Raw genomic sequence first — 17108 nt, forward strand, 5'->3', positions numbered from 1 at the left:
TGTAGACCACATGATTCATAGCCAGAGGCTTTAATACAGAATGTGACATGAATCAGAGACTACTGCTGTGAAAACCAGAGCTTTTGGAAATTTTACTAACCAGAGAGGTCCTGAGAGGATGTAATGCCTCTGAAACCCCAGCACTCACTGATGTGCTGTTATTCACCTGCTGCCCTATGATCCTTGACCTCTCTGAATGGCGAATTATTGCCTTATCACCACCTCCACTAATGGAGTACCACGAGAGGGGTGACCATTGAAGGATTATATCTCCAGCTGTTTGCTGGAAGCAACACCCACAGTTAGTTAGAAAAGTTTCAATGTAGTGTAATATGCACCTCAGTGGATTATGTTTATCCAACAGCTGAAGTCACATGCAAAGCTCCAATTTGTGACAATAAGATTGATAATTTCGTTGAACTTCAGGGCCTTAATGTAAACTATTATTTGAATTACAGGTTTAAAAGTCTTAATTTAAGAAGGAAACCATTTATGGACCATATATCTGCATATGAAGATGCATTTATTCTGTTGCCTGCATTTTCTTTTTCATTCTGTACTTCAACTTCATTTAAAGTTTTATACACACTGCAAGATTTTGGAACGAAACAACAGGCCGTGTTTTTAAATCCTTCGTATATGAAATCCATCAGTAAATTCTAGAAAGGTAAATGTATAAACAAGGGTTATCTTTCTAGTGGTTTGATACCACGAGTGTAGCATTGGACATGTGTGAGGAAGTTCGGTTGTATGGATTTTGGCCCTTCACCAAGGACATGAATGGAAACCAATTCTTCTATCATTACTACGACAATGTGTTGCCATCAAAAGTTCACAAAATGCCTGCTGAGTTCTACAAACTAGTGCAGCTTCACACGAAAGGCATTGTGAAACTGCAAGCTGGTAGCTGTGAAAATGTAAGAAATTGATAAACTTGAAACAAATAATCTTAATATTTTGTGATTGAGAAGCAAAAAAAAACTTCCTTACCAACTATTATTGATACAAAATAGAAAACATTCTGTCTGGATATTTAGCAGCTCTGCATATGACTGCAAGAAACTGCTGAGAGTTTTGCACATCACGGAAACCAGCCTCCTCTGTGGTAATTCTGTCAATATTTTGTGTGGAAAGATGCCTTTCAACCCAATGAGTTCAGGCCCATCCTCTTTACATTAATCCTATGTTTTATTTTCCCTAAATTCTCTTCAATCCCCTTCCCCTTATCAACAACTGGCAATTTACAATGGCCAGTTAACCTACCATTCCACACATTATTGAAGTGTCGGGGGAACCTATGTGGAAGCACCCAGAAGTTACCCACATGATCACAGAGAGAACCTGCAAACTCCAGTAACAGAGCGCCCAAGATCAGGAATGAATCTGGTTGCTGGCACTATGAGTCAGTCACTCAACTAGCAGAGCCACGGTGACAAGGTATAAATGTTTTTTTTTAATTTATAGTTTTCTCTTTCTTCAGATAATCTAATAAAATAAATTATTACTACTGATAACACTTTATGATGCTGCACTAAATATGTTAACTAAAGTGTAACACTCTGTTTAAGATTTTACTGCTAATATTGTAGGTTTTTGTAATGTTGCAACAGTTTTCCGTAGAAGCAGTGTGTTCTTTTGGTAACACACATCAAAGTTGCTGGTGAACGCAGCAGGCCAGGCAGCATCTCTAGGAAGAGGTACAGTCGATGTTTTGGGCCGAGACCCTTCGTCAGGACTAACTGAAGGAAAAGCTAGTAAGAGATTTGGGGAGGGGGAGATCCAAAATGATAGGAGAAGACAGGAGCGGGAGGGATGGAGCCAAGAGCTGGACAGGTGATTGGCAAAAGGGATATGAGAGGATCATAGGACAGGAGGCCCAGGGAGAAGGGAAAGAGGGAGGGGGGAGAAAAACCCAGAAGATGGGCAAGAGGTATAGTCAGAAGGACCGAGGGAGAAAAAGGAGAGAGAGAGAGAGAGAGAAAGAATGTGTGTATATAAATAAATAATGGATGGGGTACGGGGGAGGGGAGGTGGGGCATTAGCAGAGGTTAGAGAAGTCAATGTTCATGCCATCAGGTTGGAGGCTACCCAGACGGAATACAAGGTGTTGTTCCTCCAACCTAAGTGTGGCTTCATCTTTACAGCAGAGGAGGCCGTGGATAGACTTATCAGAATGGGAATGGGATGGCCACACATTTTAATTCCACATCCCATTCCCATTCTGACATGTCTATCCACGGCCTCCTCTACTGTAAGGATGAAGCCACACTCAGGTTGGAGGAACAACACCTTATATTCCGTCTGGGTAGCCTCCAACCTGATGGCATGAACATTGACTTCTCTAACTTCCGCTAATGCCCCACCTCCCCCTCGTACCCCATCCATCATTCATTTTTATACACACATTCTTTCTCTCACTCTCCTTTTTCTCCCTCTGTCCCTCTGACTATACCCCTTGCCCATCCTCTGGGATTTTCCCCCACCTTCCCCTTTTCCTTTTTCCAGCATCTGCAGATTTCCTCATGTTTGTGTTCTTTTGGTAGTGTTTGGGTTATCGTTAAGGGCTTGTGACGTTCATGCATCCAATCATGATGGTGGAATTGGGAGAAGGTTCTAGAGAATGCAAGGCAGAGAGATTTTCTGATGGACACTGGGGTGAGTCGAGGTCTTTTTGGCGAGAGATGGAGAGAGAAGAATCTGAAGAGAACCAGCCATGGGATTCATTCCAACGAAAGTGTGTGATTGGATGGAGTCCGAGAGGGGAAATCCTACCGGTGATTGGTGAATAGGAGTTGCCGCCGTGAGTACATCAGACACATCAGCTTTTGGAAGATTTGAGCTCCAACCTCTGCACTTTTGACTTTTAATTATGTTTGGGCCCTTTGGTTTTTCTCTTTTTCTTCTTTCATCTTAAATAACAGTGTATTTTGTGTGTAAGAGAAAGAGATATATGATTAGATTGACCAGATTTAAGTGTTCAATTACTTATATTCAGGTTCTGAATAAAGTTATTTTGATTTTGAACACCCAAATTGTAAGGAATGGTGAATATAACATATTTACAGTTAAGAAAATGTACATTGATTAATGGCTTTGGTAAAGCTTTGCTATATACAAATAACAAATTGAAAGTTCTTTGAATTCTGCATTTTACATCTTCTCCAAAATTTTAAGACTTTAATATTACCCAAGCAATGAACACAATTATGGAATTGCAAAATGTTTTTAACATGGAAAGAGACATTCAACCCATCCTGGCTCCACATATGAACAATCCAGTTCATCTCCCCATCCTTATAGCCCTGAGAATTATTTCAGATACTCATCCAACTTCTTTTTGAATGTTCTAATAGAATCTTCCACTCCAACTCCCCAGGTCATGAAAACAAATTGTATCACTATTGATTCTTTTGTCTTTCAGCCTCATTCTACGTCCTGTAGTTCCAAATCGTTCTGATGCTCAGACCAGGTTCTCTCCATCTCCTCTCTATGATCTTGTAATGATTTTAAGTCCCTCTTCACAGGATCACATTGCAGCCATCAGCATTCCAAAGAGAACAAAACTAACTTCCTGACCATCCATAAAACTAACATCTCTCATCTTTGGAATCATAACCTAAGAATATAGTGTAAGTGGTTTCTTCTCTGACGTTATTGCTAAGGCTAATAAAATGGTTTCTTTGTTATGTTAAAAATAAAATGTCTTCTCTGTGATGTTAACTACTGAGATAGTGGTTCTATCTCTAGCAGCTTGTTTGGGTTATATGACTGATAACGAGAATTGTATTCATTTGCTAATCAATTGGGACAGATGTTATTCTTGTTTGTCTGTAAGCTATTGTTTTCGTGAGTTTGGGGCAGAAGGCGCGATGGGGACAGAGAGGAGACATGACGCTGTAAGCTAGGCGACGGAATGGACCTCGAGTGGGAGTCCGAGGCCCAGGATCTTCGGCGAGGAGAGGAGACAAGGACAGACTCATGTGGAGCGTCTGGTCGACCACTGTGGTTGGTCCCAGGCGGCAGGTAGAGGAGGTCGAAGGGGATCGAATGGTGGAAAGAAAACTCCGTTAATTGAGCTCCAACGGTTGTGCACGAAGTGGTTGAACTTTGATAAGTTTGGCGTCTTTTACTTCCCTTTTATATTTTATCTCTATTAATTACATAGTTCCAGTAAGATCTAGAAAGTGTAATCATTTAATTGCATACAGTGTTTTGTCTGTTATTTGGCGGGGTGGGGTACATCGCACAGCATCTACACAAACTTAATTACCCAGTTTAGCAGGACCAAAGGATGCTCCCCCTAGAAGAAAGTGAGCTGAGCGAGCCTGAGGCTTACCAAGGGGCTACAATAGGAAATTGTGCTATTTCTGTATGTGTTGAAATTGAGTGCGCCTGACTAGACCAAAAGACATAGGAGCAGAAATTAGGCCATTTGGCCCATCGAGTCTGCTCTACCATTCAATCATAGCTGATCCTTTATTTTTCTCCTCCTCAGCATCACATCCCTGCTCTTGTATTCTAGACCTCTTGAAATGAATGCTAACATTACATTTGCCTTCCTCACCACTGACTTAACCTGTAAGTCAACCTTTAGAGTGTTCTGCACAAGGGCTTCCAAGTCCCTTTAAATCTCAGATTTTTGGATTTTCTCCCTGTTTGGGAAGTAGTCTGCACATTTATTTCTACTACCAAAGTGCATGACCATGTGTTTTCCAACATTATATTTCATTTACCACTTTTTTGCCCATTTTCCTAATCTAAGTCCATCTGCATCCAACCTGTTTCCTCAAAACTACCCGGTCCTCCACCAATATTTATATCATCTGCAAACTTGGCAACAGAGCTATATATTTTATCATCTAAATCATTTATATACAGCATAAAAAGAAGTGTCCCCAACACCGACCATTGCAGAACACCACTAGACACTGGCAGCCAACCAGACAAGGATCCTTTTATTCCCAGTCACTCCCTCCTTCCAATTAGCCAATGTTCTAACTATGTTAGTAGCTTTCCTCTAATACCATGGGCTCATAACTTGGTTTGCAGCCTCGTGTGTGGCACCTTGTCAAAAGCCTTCTGAAAGTCCAAATTTCCAACACCCACTGAATCCCCTTTATCTATCGTACTTGTAATCTCCTCAAAGAATTCCAATAGCTTTGTCAGCTAGGATTTTCCCTGAAGGAAACCATGCTGATTTTGTCCTATCTTGTCCCATGTCATCAAGTACCTCATCCTTAACAATTGACCCCAACATCTTCCCAACCCCTGAGATCAGGCTAACTGGTCTATAATTTCCTTTCTGCTGCCTTCCTCCTTTCTTAAAGAGTGGAGTGACATTTGCTATTTGCTATTATCTGGCACCGTGCCAGAGTCCAATGATTTTTGAAAGATCATTGTTAATGCCACCACAATGTCTAATGCTACCCCTTTCAGAACCCTAGGGTGCAGTACATTTGTACCTTTAGGTCCTTAAGCTTTTTGAGTACCTTCTTCCCTTGTAATAGTAACTGCATCCACTTCTCTTCCTTCACACACTACAACATCTGGCTCACTGCTCATGTCTTCCACACTGAGGACTGATGCAAATGCTCATCTAGTTCATCTGCCCCATCTCCTTGTCCCCCATTTTTATTTCTCATGCCTCATTTTCTAGTGGTCTATATCGACTTTGATCTCTCTCTTATTTTTTACATACTTGAAAAAGCTTTTACTATCCACTTGAATATTATTTGCTAGCTTGCTTTTATATATCATCTTTTTCCTTCCAATGACTCTTTTAGTTGCTCGCTGTAGGTTTTTAAGAACTTCCCAATCCTCTATCTTCCCACTAGGTTTTGCTTTGTTGTATGCCCTTTCTCTTGCTTTTACATTAGTTTTGACTTCTCTTGTCAGCCATGGTTGTAGTATTTTGCCATTTGAATATTTCTTCAGTTTTGGAGTACACATGCCCTGAACCATCCTCATTTTCCCCAGAATGCTCTGCAGATATCCCTGCCAGCAGTTCCTTCCAATTTACCTTGGTCAACTCCTGTCTCCTACCACGTTAATTTCCGTTACTTCACTGAAAGACTGCTACATCAGACTTTACTTTCCTCCATCAAATTTCAAGTTGAACTCAGACGTATTTTGATCGCTGGTTCCTATGGGTTCTTTTACCTCAAGGTTCCTAATCTCCTCTGTTTCATTACATAATACCTAATCCAGTTTTGCTGATCCCCTCGTAGGCTCAATGTCAAACTGCTCTTAAAACCCACCTCTTAGGCATTCAACAAACTCACTCTCTTGAGATCCATTATCAATCTGATTTTCCCAGTCAAACTGTATGTTAAGTTCTCCCATGACTATCATAACATTGCCCCTTTGACATGCCTTCTCTATTTCCTGTTGTAATCTGTGGTCTACCTCCCAGCCACTGTTGGGAGGCCTGTATATAACTGCCATCAGGGTCCTTTTACCCTTGCATTTTCTTAACTCAAACCATAAGGACTCAACATCTTCCGATCCTACGTCACATCCTTCTACTGATGTGGTGCCATTCTTTACCAGTAGAGCCACACCACCCCCTCTGCCTACCTTCCTATCCCTCCAATACAACGTGTAACCTTGGGCATTCAGCTCCCAACTACAACCCCATCCTTCAGTCATGATTCAGTGATGTCCACAACGATAGTCCTTAAATTAAGCCAAGAATTTTGCAAATCCTGCCTGCTAGCATTTTGTTGTTCATGCAGCGGAACACCTAGATTCCTCTTCAGTTCATTCACTTGCAATCACTTTCCATTTAGATAGATATCCATTTTTTGATTTCCCGCTCTGCATGACTTCCATACTTTCCCACATTAAATTCCATTTACTAGTCTTTTGCCCACTCGCTCAATATACATATCTATACCCATTGCACAGTCAGAGTGGTTAGACATAGAACACAAAGAAGATTTCTGTGTCACTTCACTTGTCCATACCAATCAAATTGCCCACCTGAGCTAGTCTCAGTTGCCTGTGTTCAGCTCATCTCCTCTTAACCTTTCTTGTCCATCACCTCTCGAAATGTCTTAAATGATGCCATTTGCCTGCCTCTACCACATCTTGTGGTAGCTCATTCTATATGTCCACTACCCTCTGTGTGAAAAATTTGTCCCTCACCTTAAATCTATGTCCTCGACTTAAAACTCCTTGATGCTGGGAAAAAGATTGTGACCTTTCACCTTATCTATGTCCCCCATTACTTTTAAAAACCTCTCTAAAATTACATCTCAGGCTCCTACACTCCATAGAAAAAGATGCCCCATCCAATCCTGCCTCTATTTTTAACTAAAGCTTTCCAGTTCCCTTAGCTTTTCCTTGTGAATCTTTGCTGCATGCTTTCCAGATTTCTCTCACCAGCGAGGGAGAGGGAGGTCACTCCTGCAACAATGAGAATGGAGACGAGGGACTCACTTTTCCAATGTTACAATCTTCCATGTCACTTCTCCAAGCTCCCCCCACCCCGTCTCGAGGACCAAGAGGCTTTCACACTCCATTTAGGAAAAACTTACAGCACTAAATCGGACAGAGAAACAAAAGCTGCTTCATTTCATCTTCATCACCTTTGTTTTCTTGTTAAATATTGCCCCGTACTGAATATGACTATACTGGAGAGGACACAATGGGCATTCACTGGGATTTTGTTTGAGATAGAGCATTTGAGTTATATGGAGATTGCTGAAGGCAGAGGAGCAACAATTTAGAAGTACATAAAATACTGACAGACATAGATAGGGCAGATAGACAGTCTTTTTCCCTGTGTGAAAATATCAAATTCTAGAGTGCACAGCATTAGTCTTAGAAAGGGAATGTTTAAAAGAGATTTATAAGGCAAGATTTTATACACAGAGAATGGTGGATTAGGTGATGGAAGCACCAATGATAGCAATGTTTATAGCAGTTGTGCACCTGAGCAGACAGAGAATGGAGGGGTATAGATGGTATGCAGGAAGATGGGAACATTTTAAATTTGCATCATAAATTATGCAGACATTGTGCGCTGAAGGGTCTGTCCCTGCACTGTACTGTTCCACTTCCTTTCTTAATAGAGACAAAGAAGTTCAGGGTGATGTGAAGCTATGGGTACAGGTGGTGGATGGTCAGATGAACAGCTGATGCATATCACAAGTCCTGGTTATGCAACCATTGATGCCAGGCAGACAATCTCTGAGGAGTATTGATAATGGCTGGGGTCACCCGTCTTGTAAAGACACTGCCCAGAAGAGAGCAATAGCAAATTAATTCTGTTGAAAAATTTGTCAAAATTTGTGGGAGGGGCAGATTGGGAGGCAGATTTTGGAAAGATGCAAAAATAATAGGGTTGTTATCACGGGTAACTTTAACTTCCCGAATATTGATTGGCACCTGATTAATTCCAAGGGTTTAGATGGGGCAGAGTTTGTTAAATGTGTCCAGGATGGATTCCTGTCACAGTATGTGGACAGGCTGACCAGGGGGAATGCCACACTAGATCTAGTGCTAAGTAACGAATTGGTCCAGGTCACAGATCTCTCAGTGAGTGAGCATCTGGGGGACAGTGACCACCACTCCCTGGTCCTTAGCATTGCCATGGAAAAGGATAGAATCAGAGAAGACAGGAAAATTTTTAATTGGGTAAGGGCAAATTATGAGGCTATAAGGCTAGAACTTGCGGGTGTGAATTTGGATGATGTTTTTGCAGGGAAATGTACTGTGGACATGTGGTCAATGTTTAGAGATCCCTTGCAGGATGTTAGGGATAAATTTATCCCGATGAGGAAGATAAAGAATGGTAGGGTGAAGAAACCATGGGTGACAAGTGAGGTGGAAAATCTAGTCAGGTGGAAGAAGGCAGCATACACGAGGTTTAGGAAGCAAGGATCAGGTGGGTCTGTTGAGGAATATAGGGAAGCAAGAAAGGAGCTTAAGAATGGGCTGAGAAGAGCAAGCTGGGGGCATGAGAAGGCCTTGGCGAGTCGGGTAAAGGAAAATCCCAAGGCATTCTTCAATTATGTGAAGAACAAAAGGATGACAGGAGTGAATGTAGGTCCGATAAGAGATAAAGGTGGGAAGATGTGTCTAGAAGCTGTGGAAGTGAGCGAGTTCCTCAATGAATACTTCTGTTCGGTATTCACCAATGAGAGGGAACTTGATGACTGTGAGGACAATATGAATGAGGTTGATGTTCTGGAGCATGTTGATATTAAAGGAGAGGAGATGTTGGAGTTGTTAAAATACATTAGGATGGATAAGTCCCCGGGGCCTGACGGAATATTCCCCAGGCTGCTCCATGAGGCGAGGGAAGAAATTGCTGAGCCTCTGGCTAGGATCTTTATGCCCTCGTTGTCCACGGGAATGGTACCTGAGGATTGGAGGGAGGCAAATGTTGTCCCCTTGTTCAAAAAAGGTAGTAGGGATAGTCCGGGTAATTATAGACCGGTGAGCCTTACGTCTGCGGTGGGAAAGCTGTTGCAAAAGATCCTTAAAGATAGGATCTGTGGGCATTTAGAGAATTATGGTCTGATCAGGGACAGTCAGCATGGCTTTGTGAAGGGCAGATCATGCCTAACAAGCCTGATAGAGTTCTTTGAGGAAGTGACCAGGCATATAGATGAGGGTAGTGCAGTGGATGTGATCTATATGGATTTTAGTAAGGCATTTGACAAGGTTCCACATGGTAGGCTTATTTTGAAAGTCAGAAGGCATGGGATCCAGGGAAGTTTGGCCAGGTGGATTCAGAATTGGCTTGCCTGCAGAAGGCAGAGGGTCGTGGTGGAGGGAGTACATTCAGATTGGAGGGTTGTGACTAGTGGTGTTCCACAACGATCTGTTCTGGGACCTCTAATTTTCATGATTTTTATTAACGACCTGGATGTTGGGGTGGAAGGGTGGGTTGGCTAGTTTGCAGATGACACAAAGGTTGGTGGTGTTGTAGATAGTGTAGAGGATTGTTGAAGATTGCAGAGAGACAATGATAAGATGCAGAAGTGGGCTGCAAAGTGGCAGATGGAGTTCAACCCGGAGAAGTGTGAGGTGGTACACTTTGGAAGGACAAACTCCAAGGCAGGGTACAAAGTAAATGGCAGGATACTTGGTAGTGTGGAGGAGCAGAGGGATCTGGGGGTACATGTCCACAGATCCCTGAAAGTTGCCTCACAAGTGGATAGGGTAGTTAAGAAAGCTTATGGGGTGTTAGCTTTCATAATTTGAGGGATAGAGTTTAAGAGTCGTGATGTAATGATGCATCTCTATAAAACTCTGGTTAGGCCACACTTGGAGTACTGTGTCCAGTGTGAGGGGATCCTGAAGTACCCCTATTAACTGGTGCTTTGAAAAGAGAGAGAGAGTTATTGAACACCGACCTGTTTGTAAGAGAGAGAGAGAGAGAGAGAGAGACGAAGATTAACGGTTGGACTGTCACTTTAAGGCACTGGAAGTAACTTTGTATTTCTACGGAGTTTGGAGTTGGAGACATCACCGAGCAGCTCGAAAGTTGCTATGGTGACCGAAGGAAGGTTGTTGAAATTACTTCAATAACAGTTCGCCTGCTTGTGCATTTCTTCACAAAGGAAGGAGGGATTATTTGAATGACAGTTGATGCTCAGTACTGTGAGATAGATAAGAGGTCAGATGATACAGACCTCAGACACATGTTCTGGACACTGAATGAGAATTGTTGTGCCCGCAGATAAAGTGGGTTTTGGCGGATCGAGCAGTCGCTCTTGCACTGGAAAGGTGGAAAAGGGTTGACTGGTGGGGAGTTGTCCATGTGTCCACCCTCACCTGGGGGATAACTCCACCACAGAAAACCGGTCGGTGACTTTTAAAGGATTTCGAAGGACAACGATAAGATCGACTGCGTCAGCTCCCCTGAAGACTCAAACCTCTCCCCCTCTCCCCCTCTCCCCCTCTCCCCCTCTCCCCCCTCCCCCTCTCCCCCTCTCCCCCCTCCCCCTCTCCCCCTCTCCTCCCTCCCCCCTCCCCCTCTCCCCCTCTCCCCCTCTCTCCCCTCCCCCTCTCCTCCCTCCCCCTCCCCTCTCCCCCTCTCCCCCTCTCCCCCTCTCCCCCTCTCCCCCTCTCCATCACTACTCAACTCAATACCACAAACTGAACTTTACCCATCATCGTAAGACTGTATCTTTTTACCCCTAGACTTAAAGAAGCTTGTTTTTTCATACCTATATATTCCACACTTACTTTTATGTAATCATTGCTAACCTGTTTGATTTATCTACATTTATATTACTGCATTGCGTAGTTACTAATACATATTATTAGTTTATAGCAATACTGGACTCCAAAGTGTTTTCCATCTCTGCTGGTTCTTTATTCCCGTCCAGGGGTTCGTGATATAAATTGGGGGCTTGTCCGGGATATGAACAAATTGATCGGGAGGCTGGTTTGAATTGATTGGGAAAACTCTCTTTTGATTTGGTTGTGTGGAAAAACAGCAGAAATGGATGTTAACGACTTTCTGAAATCACCAGCCCTGGTGACTTTAAAGTTAACTAGAAAGGATGTTGTGAGGGGCATTGCTAAAGAATTGAGAATTGAGGTAAAGAAGGGTATGACTAAGGTAGAAATTCAAAGGAAAATAGTTGAATATTATATTCTGACAAAGCAATTTATTGAGGATGTATTGAAAATGTTCGTGGAAGGTGAACCTACTGAGGATGAGCTTCAGCTTCTGTTGGAAAAATTAAAGAAGGAGCATGAATTGAAATTAAAACAGCTCAAGAGAGAGGCTAGAGAGACAGCAAAACAGAAAAGATGCAGAAAGACAGACAGCTCAAAAGGGAGAAATGGCAATGTGAAGATCACGTGGCAGAAAGGCAGAGACAGTTTAAAAGGGAGAGGTTACAGGAAAGAGGTTTAGTGTTGGACCCTGATGATTTTTACAACTCAGAAGGGCTTGTTTTGTGTGATGAATTTAAAAGTTGTATTCCTGATGAGGTAAGGGCATACCCAGATACAGAGGATGCTGCTACCCTGAAGCGGTTTGATAAGAAAGCAGACAAAGACGTTTTAACCCATGAGGTTGAGTTTACTCCAGATGAGAGTTTGCCAGAGAATAGCTGGGAGGTTCAGGGTGACCTTGAATTTGAAACTGGGACAAGTGATGACAGCCCAGAAGAGGCAGCTGTCCCGATTGAATGTGTTCAGGTTGTTAAGGTACCTGTGAATTCTGTGATTCTGAACCTTATGTTGAGGCTCAGTTGAAGTCTGAGGTGCCTGGCTTGGTTGGAAAGGAATGCAGTTTTTGTGTGTCAGATGATCTTGGTTCAGTGAATATGGGATTAACATTGGTACCAGTGGAGTGTGAGGATTCTCAGTCATTTGTATTAGACCGTGTTTTAAAAGCTGGTGAGGTCAGTTTTGCTGAAAATAATGGGAAAAGTGCTGTTCCTGGACTTTTGGATAAAGTGCTGTGAAAGGTTGGATTGGTTTTGTGACCTTTGACCCTGCTTGCAGGACAGAGGCCTGCTGAGAAAACATGTAATGTTGTTGAGGAAGAGAAGAATTGTTATGGTTTTGGAGCGGAAGTTGCTATGGAAGCAAGTCGTAGTGAAGGTCGGAGAAAGTTGATAAAGAAATTGTTTAGCCTTTTTCATAATGTTTACAGAATTCTCATCAGCCTGATGATGATGCAGAATTTGGTAAACAATGGAGGTATGTTGACAGCTCTCCAAGATAAATGTTTCAGCAGTGCAACTGATGAGCAAAGCTGCTGTTAAGGCCTACAATAGCAGAACCAGAGGTTTAAATTATAATGATGTGTCACAGACTTTTGTACCTTCCTGATTTCAGCAGGACTTAGAGGCTAGTAAGGCTGAGAAGAATAAGGTGTATAAGAAAGGTTCGTCTTTATTGAGGAAGGAATTTACAGAGGAACAGAAGTGAGATTCTGGAAGGGTGGCTTGAAGAGAGAGAGCTCTCACAGAAGAGGAAGTTCAGAGAGAGTCAGTGGGATATTACCTTAAAGATGGGGTGTTAATGAGGAAGTGGAGACTAGCCACAGTGCCTGCAAGTCATGTGGTGGTTCTGGAAGGTTACAGGGCTGAAATTTTAAACATGGCTTACAGTATGCCTTTAGGTGGACATCATGGAGTGAAAGAGACAGTGAATAGGATTATGAAGGAATTTTACTGGCCTAGTTTAAGGAAGGACATAGTGAATTGTGTGGGCCCATTACAAAAGACGGCAGCTGGTTATCAGTATGTGTTAACAGTTGTGTGTGCTGTGGTTAGGTTCCCTGAAGCAATATCTTTTGAAAACATTGAGGCCAAGATTGTGGTAACAGCATTCAGTAAGTTTTTCACACTAGTAGGTCTGCCCAGAGTAACTTTACTTATACTTCAGGATGAAAAATCCTCTAGGGACATTTCAAAGAATAATCAATTCTGTGATTGGAGGGTTAGAAAACACAAGGGCTTATATCAATTACTTAGTGGTCTGGAATGACATGTGGGAAGAGCATATTGCAGCTGTAGAAAAATGATTTGACAGACTTTCCGAGGCCAATCTTACTGTAAACCTCACTAAAAGTGAGTTTGGCCATGCCACAGCTAGATATCTTGGCTATGTAGTAGGCCAGGGCCAACTGGCTCCTGAACAGGCCAAGGTTCAAGCTATTGCTGAAGTTCCTGTTTTAACTGGCAAGAAAGCTTTAAGAAGGTTTTTAGGAATGGTTGGGTATTATCATAAGAACTTTGCTGACATTGCTCTCTCCCTAACAAAACTCCTAGGGAAGAGTGAAAGATTTGAATGGAGTGACCTTTGCCAGGAGGCACTTGAACGTTTGAAAACCATCCTGTGTTATCATCCTGTGCTCAAAGCACCTGACTTTTCAAAGCCATTTTCTATAGCAACAGATGTTAGTGATGAAGCTGTTGGGGCAGTACTGTTACAGAAGGGAGTGGATGACATTGAACATCCAGTAGCTTACTTTTCAAAGAACTTTAATGTGCACCAGAAAAATAATTCAACTATTGAAAAGGAATTATTAGCACTTATTCTGATCTTACAACGTTTTGAGGCATATGTTCAAAAAAAAAACCTCAAAATCTTTCTGTTGCCCAGAGACCACTTGTGGTTTGCATAGATTATGATCCGACGCTGGGTAATCCGACTTAGTTTCTAACTAAGGTGAAGGATAAGAAGAAAAGGTTGTTAAATTGGAGTCTGATATTGCAGGAATGTGACTTGAAAATCAACCAGGTGAATGGTACTGACAATATCATAGCTGATTGCTTATCCAGATATTGTTGGAAATTGTATACGTTTCTGCACTGTCATCTGATGATTTTACCTGTATTGTTTCAAACTCTGTAGTTTAAATTTAGACAAAAAAAATTGTCTTCGTCAATTTTTTTTCTCTGAGGAAGGGGAGTGTGAGGGGATCCTGAAGTACCCCTATTAACTGTTGTTTTGAAGAGAGAGAGAGAGTTATTTAACACCAACTTGTTTGTAAAAGAGAGAGATGAAGACTAACGGTTGGACTGTCACTTTAAGGCACTGGAAGTAACTTTGGATTTCTACGGAGTTTGGAGTTGGAGACAGCACCGAGCAGCTCGAAAGTTGCTGTGGTGACCAAAGGCAGGTTGTTGATATTACTTCAATGACAGTTCGCCTGCTTGTGCATTTCACAGACAAAGAAAAGAGGGATTATTTGAATGACAGTTGATGCTCAGTATGGTGAGATAATTAGGAGGTCAGATGATACAGAACTCAGATACATGATCTGGACACTGAATGAAAATGTTGTTACTGCAGAAAAAGTGGGTTTTGGAGGATCAATCAAGCAGATCAGTCCATCGATCTTGCAGTGAAAGGAGGAAAAGGGTTGACTGGTGGGGAGTTGTCCATGTGTCCACCCTCGCCTGGGGGATAGCTCCACCACAGAAAACCAGTCGGTGACTTTTAAAGGATTTTGGAGGACAATGATAAGATCGATGGCGTCAGCTCACCTGAAGACTCAAATGTCTCCCTCTCTCTCTCTCTCCATCACTATTCAACTCAATACCACGAACTGAACTGAACTGAACTTTACCCATCATCCTAAGACTATCTTTTTACCCCTAGACTTAAAGAAGCTTTGTTTTTCATACCTATATATTCCACACATACTTTTATGTAAGCATTGGTAACCTGTTTGATTTATCTACATTAAATATTACTGTATTGCGTAGTTACTAATAAATATTATTAGTTTATAGCAATATTGGACTCCAAAGTGTTTTCCATCTCTGCTCATTCTTTATTCCCGTCATGGGGTTCATGACACCAGTTCTGGTCACCTCACTATGGGAAGGATCTGGAAGCATTGGAAAGGGTACAGAGGAGATTTACCAGGATGCTGCCTGGTTTGGAGAGTATGGATTATGATCAGAGATTAAGGGAGCTAGGGCTTTACTCCTTGGAGAGAAGGAGGATGAGAGGGGACATGACAGAGGTGTACAAGATATTAAGAGGAATAGATAGAGTGGATAGCCAGCGCCTCTTCCCCAGGGCACCACTACTCAATACAAGAGGACATGGCTTTAAGGTAAGGGGTGGGAAGTTCAAGGGGGATATTAGAGGAAGGTTTTTTACTCAGAGAGTGGTTGGTGCATGAAATGCACTGCCTGAGTCAGTGGTGGAGGCAGATACACTAGTGAAGTTTAAGAGACTACTAGACAGGTATATGGAGGAATTTAAGGTGGGGGGTTATATGCGAGGCAGGGTTTGAGGGTCGGCACAACATTGTGAGCCAAAGGGCCTGTAATGTGCTGTACTATTCTATGTTCTAATATCGTGGTCAAAGACCACGATCGCCCACATCACGACATTGCACATAATGGCAATGATGATAAATCTAATATCATAACTAGTGAGTTATTGAGGAGAAAAAATTTAAGAACAGTTTTATTCTTTACTTGGAAAGCCAGGGATTATTGAGGAATCACTAGCTTGGATTTCTTACAGAGACACTATCTGATCAATGTCATGTATTTTCCAAAGAGGTAATGGTGTATTATCATCTCCGAGTCATTAGAATCAGACAGACTAGAAGCAAGCCCTTGAGCTCAACTCATCAATGCTGACTGTGTTGCTCAGTGAGTCAGTCCCATCTGCCCACATTTGGTCCATCGTCCTCTCAACATCTCTTAACTGTTAATGAGGACAATGTGGTTGATGTAATCTACAGAGAATTCTTTAAGGCCTCTGAGAAGGTTTCAGGGCCAGATAACAAATGAAATCTAAAATTGACTTGCTAATAGAAGCAGAGGTGATGGAAAAGGATTGTATTTGTGATTAGGAGCCTATGATGAGAACGGTCTTTTAAGTATTGATGCTGTTAGTACATGTAATGATTTGGCATGAATATAAGAGGTGTGGATTAATATACTTCATGTGAAACCTCCTGGCTTCATTTCGAGTACAGTTGGAGGAAGTGGAGGCTGTCTTTTCCTGAATTAGCCCTTTTTGCAATGAAGCACTTGGAAGTTGCATAATCAAGGCCCTACCTTGAAACACAATCAGAGATAACTTCTAAATAAGGAGTTATTTGTGGGATGACATTTGATAAGGCAGAGTAAAACTGGCTGATAAGAAGAGTAGTCTGTATCCGTGGTAATTTTGGATTGGCAATAGCATCTTCTGCACAATCACCATCAGTACAGGTGCATCACAAAGCTGTGCGCTCAGCCACCTGCTCTACATACGTTATACTGATGACTTTGCTACTAAATGCAACTCCAATGCCATTTTTTTTCAAATTTTATTTCTAGAAATTTTTTTAACCCTGAACCCTTGAGTCAGTGTTGGAATTATGTAAATCATAGCTTACAAAACATAAAATTATCCATAAAATAAAAACAAACATGGCAGAAATAAATATCAATATAATCACTATCTGCATCGTGGCCTGATACAGTCATAGAGTAATACAGCACACAAACAGACGCTTCAGTGCATCTAGTCCATGTGGAAAACCAATGAAACTGTCTACTCCTATAGTCCTGCATAGGACCATAGCTCCTGTTATCCCTGCTATCCAGGTACCTATTCAAATGTTTAAGTCAAGCACACATGAACCATTTGTGCTGGCAGCTCATTCCATA

General features: G+C 42.0%; 1 pseudogene; it reads left to right on the plus strand.

The window, feature by feature from the left end:
- Nucleotides 1-17108, plus strand: part of LOC140195715 (alpha-2,8-sialyltransferase 8F-like) — a 56747-nt pseudogene that overhangs the window by 25434 nt on the left and 14205 nt on the right.

The sequence above is a fragment of the Mobula birostris genome, chromosome 3 (assembly GCF_030028105.1).
Source record: "Mobula birostris isolate sMobBir1 chromosome 3, sMobBir1.hap1, whole genome shotgun sequence".
Lineage (NCBI taxonomy): Eukaryota > Metazoa > Chordata > Chondrichthyes > Myliobatiformes > Myliobatidae > Mobula > Mobula birostris.